Below are 6,000 nucleotides of genomic sequence, written 5' to 3' on the forward strand. Positions count from 1 at the left end.
TCAGAAAATGTGAGCTCTTATTTTTATTGCCTCCTCCGATTCTGTCTCCATGAAGTGGCCGCACAGACCTATCTTAGACAAAAATCTGACGATGCCAGGCTTACGTTTAAAACCTTTCCCGCTATCCTAAAGATCAAATCCCAGATCTTTACATAGCCTTTTACAAAGCCCTGCACGTTCAATCCCTATTGAAGCATCTCCTCAATGTCTTCCGATTTCCAGTGCTTTGGGAACTGTGTCAACTTCCTAGAACTCGCAAAATTATTTCCTGACTCAGGGCGAGAGTCAGGATCCTGCCTAGATTCTCCTCAACTCTCAGCGCTGTTGACAGTTCATCCGCCCTCACACTCCTACTTAAGCTCAGCATCATTGGGGGGGGCCTCCCCCGAGGTCTGCACTCAAGGTCAAGTCCCCTTTTTACGCAGAGTCATCCCCACTTTTTCCCTTGGAGCGCCTACGGCGTGAGTAAGCTATGGCTTACTGTGCACCAAACTTTCATGGCTTCTCATATATTGTGTTATCACTGCCCCACAAGACACTGTATTACCAGACTTTCTTACACCCAGCTGTGGACTCGTGATGAATTCTCATCCATGGAATGAGAGCAGAGGTGATACCTGCCACTTCAGGACTTTTTAAAAAAAGAAATGGATGTGGGACTTCCCTGGTGGCGCAGTGGTTAAGAATCCGCCTGCCAATGCAGGGGACACGGGTTCTAGCCCTGGGCTGGGAGGATCCCACATGCCGCGGAGCAACTAAGCCCGTGTGCCACAACTACTGAGCCCGCATGCCACAACTACTGAAGCCCACGTACCTAGAGCCCGTGCTTCACAACAAGAGAAGCCACCACAATGAGAAGCCCGCGCACCACAAGAGTAGCCCCCACTGGCCACAACTAGAGAAGGCCCGCGCACAGCAACGAAGACCCAACGCAGCCAAAAAAAAATTAATTAATTTAAAAAAAAAAGAAAGAAAGAAAGAAAGAAAGAAATGGATGCTTCATTTTCACTCTCTCATTCTCCTTCCCCTCTCTGGTAGCAGAGTACTCCAAGATCTCAGTGGGTGCTGGGGCCAAAAGTTGGAAGAATCCTGGGAACATGGGTCACCCCATGGAGGAACTCCAACTGCCGACCTGGGGGCACCCGTACTGAAGGGTTACATGAGCGAGAAACAGACATTCCACTGAGACAAACTACTGAGCTTTTGAGGTTGATGTGTGGGGAAAAAAAAATCTAGTGTTACTAGAGGTTACATATCACCCCTGCAATCACATGATTTTTGGAGAACTTTGACGTGTGTCTTCCTCATCAGACTGGGAGCTCCATTCATTTGCATATTTCAAACGTTTGGCACAGACTCAGGTCCTTAAGAGACACCCAATAAATATGTATTTGTTGAAACAACATAAAAGGAAAGCCACCGAGTCGCACCTCCCTAGGAAGGTGACTTGCTTAAGGCCCCATGTTCTACGTGAGACAGAGCTGGCGTTACAGCACCATTTATGTCTAACCCCTGTCGGTGCTCAGAATCTCTCTCCACACCCTAGGGCCAGCCTTGCCCATCTGGATTTGGTGTTTGGATGGGAGATGCAACTAGGGCATGAGTGTGGTTGGAACAGTCCTCCTCTCCCAGACCCCCAGTCAAGGGAAGGAGGAACTAGGTCACGTGGATGAACTTTCTGTTAAAACACTTAGCAAGAAAACTGCGAGATGGTTGGGACTGAGTCTCTGAGCACCACAGCCCATACATCTGTCTGTTGGCAAGGCTGAGCCTTGGGCAGGCAGCATCGTGCCTGCCATGTTTACTTTTTGGTTTTCCATTGGTGAGTTCTGACACGGCAGGAGGGGACCTCTGGGCTGGGGGACCAGGATGCTGAAAATCCAGGGCCTTCCCTAGACCACAGTCCTGCCTGGATCGATGCTATGGGACCTCAGTGATTCAAGGCGGAGCAGAGACTATGGAAAGACGGTACTGTCTACCCAAGCATCAGGCTTCCCTGCCCCGGCCTTGAACCAGGAGCTTAGGGGCTTAATCAAATACAGATTCTGAGTGAATAATGGAGCATTTTAAACCTGGATTTCTCTACTAGGGCTGAGTCTGGGCCACAAGATTTGGATACGAGAGAGTAAGTCTCTGTCCTAAAGTGCTAAGGTCTATCCTGGATCAATGCAGTCGACTCTCACCAGCAGAGCCGGAACTGGATAAGAAAAGGATGGGATGGTGAGCTTATTTGGGGAGTGCTTTTGGAGTCTAAACTCTTAAGTGCTTGGACTCCGTGAGACTCTAGGTTTTTTTTTTTGGGCTGCACCACACGGCATGTGGGATCCTAGTTCCCTGACCAGGGCTCGAACCCGCACCCCCTGCATTGGAAGCGTGCAGTCTTAACCACTGGGCCACCAGGGGAGTCCCGTGAGGCTCTAGATTTGATCCCCTTCTAGAAAGCTACTCTAGAGTCATCGTCCTGGATGATCCAGACTCGCTGTTGGACCAGAAGAATTTCGTGACCCTCTGGGGCTGGGAGCTATCCAGGTCTGATGGGTTCTGTCTGCATAGAGATGGAAATCTTGAGCTCTGGGATAAAGATTTCACCAGCGTTCAGGAACATGTCCAAATTACCCAACTACCCGTGGTACACGGTAGCAGACAATTCAGGCCTTCGCCACCGTCACTATGGCAGCCAAAGCCACGGCTGGCGATTTCAGGTTGGACGCCTATCCAGAGGTTGCCCAGTCTCAGGTCCCACCCGTCGTGTTCGGATCAAGGGGGAAATGAATGGGCCATGTGGAGCCCTTCACAGAGACAAGAACAGAGGGTGAGGGAGGTGAGGAACCAACCCCTTTTCCCACGGCCACCTCCCTTTCTTCTGGTTGCTGCTGACAACTGCCTTCAGCTTAGCCAGCACTTGGTGGGTTTCTGGAGAGAACGTGGAAATGCATGCCTTTAATGTTCCTCAGAACTCCAGCTTAGCTGGTGCTTTCTAGGACGGAGGCATCCATCAGCTCAGATGGTGTGTCAGCTGGAGGGGTCATAATGACATGCTCCTTTGCTATCCATACTCCTGGGAGGTGGCTTTCCACAAGGGAGTCTGGTCTCCCTTGCATCTGCTTGTGACTGTAGTAAGTAATTATCGCCAAGAAAGTTGGGCAGAAATAATGTGTATTGGGCTTCCCTGGTGGTGCAGTGCTTAAGAGTCCGCCTGCCAATGCAGGGGACACGGGTTCGAGCCCTGGTCCGGGAGGATCCCACATGCCACGGAGCAACTAGGCCCGTGTGCCACAACTGCTGAACCTGTGCTCTGGAGCCCGAAAGCCACAACTACTGAAGCCCCTGTACCACAACGACTGAAGCCTGTGCGCCCAGAGCCTGTGCTCCACAACAGGAGAGGCCACCGCGATGGGAAGCCCGTGTACCGCAATGAAGAGTAGCCCCAGCTCGACGCAACTAAAGAAAGCCCGCGCTCAGCAATGAAGATCCAACGCAGCCAAAAATAAATAAATAAATTTATAAAAAAAAAATAATAATGTGTATCACTTCCAGGCCAGCGACTTACAGGGGGACCTACCCTTTCTGCTTTCTCTTTCTCTTTCCTTTGGTTGGAAGCAGAGGACACTGCTGCCCACAAGGATAGTGGGGCCACAGATGGAAGAGGCTGATGTTCCTGAGACCTCCTAAGACAGGAAATTCAAACGCTTCCCAGGAAGACCCACATCGGTCGTGAGTAAGAAACAAACTCCCTTTGTGTTAACACACTGGTATTTTAGGGTTGATCTGTTACAGTGGTGTTACCCCTTTTTCATATCACAGTGGTAGTTAAATAATTGATGAGTAGCTAAGTAACTGATTGATTCTAACCCCTCATTGGATGGAAGCTCTGCTGAGCGCAGGGACCGTATCTGTTTTGTTCACTCCTGTACCCCAGACACCAAGCGTGTGACAGGCAATGACTAAGTATTGGTCAACTGGCTTTTGAAGAAAGGGAACTCACAAAACTCACATTTATGAAAGTTTATGGGGAAAGGGACTTGTCCAAGGTTATTGTAGGAGACAGGATCAGAGGAAGATCTCATTCCGTCTGACTTCTCAGCCCATGCTCTGCACTTCTTTCAATATCTTAACAACCAAGTCTCCACCACACACCTACTCAGAGTGGCCAAAATCCAAAACACTGACACCAAAGGCTGGCGAGGATGTGCAGCTACAGAAACTCTCATTCATGGCTGGTGGGAAATGCAAAATGGTACATTGTGACCATTTGGCAGTTTCTTACAAAACTAAACCTGCTCACTACCATATGATCTAGCAACTGTGCTCCCTGGTATTTACCTAAATGAATTGAAAAGTTACGTCCACACAAAACCCTGCACACAGATGTTTACGGCAGCTGCTTTTTCATAACTGCCAAAACTTGGAAGCAACCAAGATGCTGTTCAGCGGGTGAATAGATACATAAACCGTGGTCCATCCACAATGGAATATTATTCAGTGCTAAAAAGATATGAGCTATCAAGCCATGAAAAAACATGGAGGGACTTTAAATGCTTATTACCCAGTGGAAGAAGTCAATCTGAAAAGGCTACATGCCCTATGATTCCAACACTATGACATTCTGGAAAAGGAAAAACTATGGATACAGTAAAAAGATCAGTTGTTGCCAGGGGTTAGGAAGGAGGGAAGGATAAACAGGTGGAGCAGAGAGGAATTTTAGGGCGGTGAAACTACTCTGTATGATACTGCAGTGGTGGATGCATGGCATCATACATTTGCCCGAACACATAAACTGTACAACAGCAAGAGTGAGCCCTCTTACACTAGTATGTATAAAATAGATAACTAATAAGAACCTGCTGTATTAAAAAAAAACAATTCAGAAAAAAAGAAAAAGAGTGAGCTGTCACGTAAACTATGGGCTTTGGGTGGTTATGATGAGTCCATGTGAGTTCATCAGTTGTAACACGTGTACCACTCTGCTGCCAGCGTGTTGATAATGCGCGAGGCTGTGCATGTCTGGGGGCAGGGGATGTATGGGAAACCTTGGTATCTTCTGCTCAATTTTTTTTTTTTCTTTTTTGGCCGCACTGCACAGCTTGTGGGATCTTAGTTCCCTGACCAGGGATTGAACCTGGGCCCTTGGCAGTGAGAGCACAGAGTTCTAACCACTGGACCGTCAGGGAATTTCCCTTCTGCTCAATATTTATTTAGTTACCTACCTATCTATCTATCTATCTATCTATCTATCTATTTATTTATTGCGGTATTGGGTCTTTGTTGCTGCGCGCGGGCTTTCTCTAGTTGCGGTGAGCGGGAGCTACTCTTTGTTGCGGTGTGCATGCTTCTCATTGCGGTGGCTTCTCTTGTTGTGGAGCACGGGCTCTAAGCGTGCAGGCTTCAGTAGTTGTGGCTCACAGCCTCAGTAGTTGTGGCTCACGGGCTTAGTTGCTCCGCGGCATGTGGGATCTTCCCAGACCAGGGCTCGAACCCGTGTCCCCTGCATTGGCAGGCGGATTCTCAACCACTGTGCCACCAGGCAAGGCCCCTCTTCTGCCCAATTTTGCTGTGAACCTAAAACTAGTCTAAGAAATAAAATTCATTTGCGAAAAGAACCAAATTACCCATCTGAACTTGATGGTGGGCCGTGGATGGTGTTCCAGATAAGCGAACAGCGGTTTGCTTGCAAAGCTGGTGAAACATCAGTTATGCTATGAAGCACCCCTCACTGCTGATGCGGGTGGCGGTGAAAGAACAAAGCTCAAGGAAAGCAGTTACTTCCCTTTTTGTGAGAAAATCAACAGGAAAACTGAAACATACTTGGGGTTAAGCTTCTGCACCTCATACCCCGCACCTTATACCCCGCACATCTGTCTGTCGAGTTGGGTTGTTTCAGTTCCTCTGTTTGCACATGCTGGCCATGGATGGGACAGCACCTGCCTGCCTTGCTCTCTCCCCTGATCCTCCTTGGAGAGCTTCCCATGGTGATGAGCTTCCCTGGGCTGTTTTCTCCCC

The sequence above is a fragment of the Balaenoptera acutorostrata genome, chromosome 19, assembly GCF_949987535.1.
Source record: "Balaenoptera acutorostrata chromosome 19, mBalAcu1.1, whole genome shotgun sequence".
NCBI lineage: Eukaryota > Metazoa > Chordata > Mammalia > Artiodactyla > Balaenopteridae > Balaenoptera > Balaenoptera acutorostrata.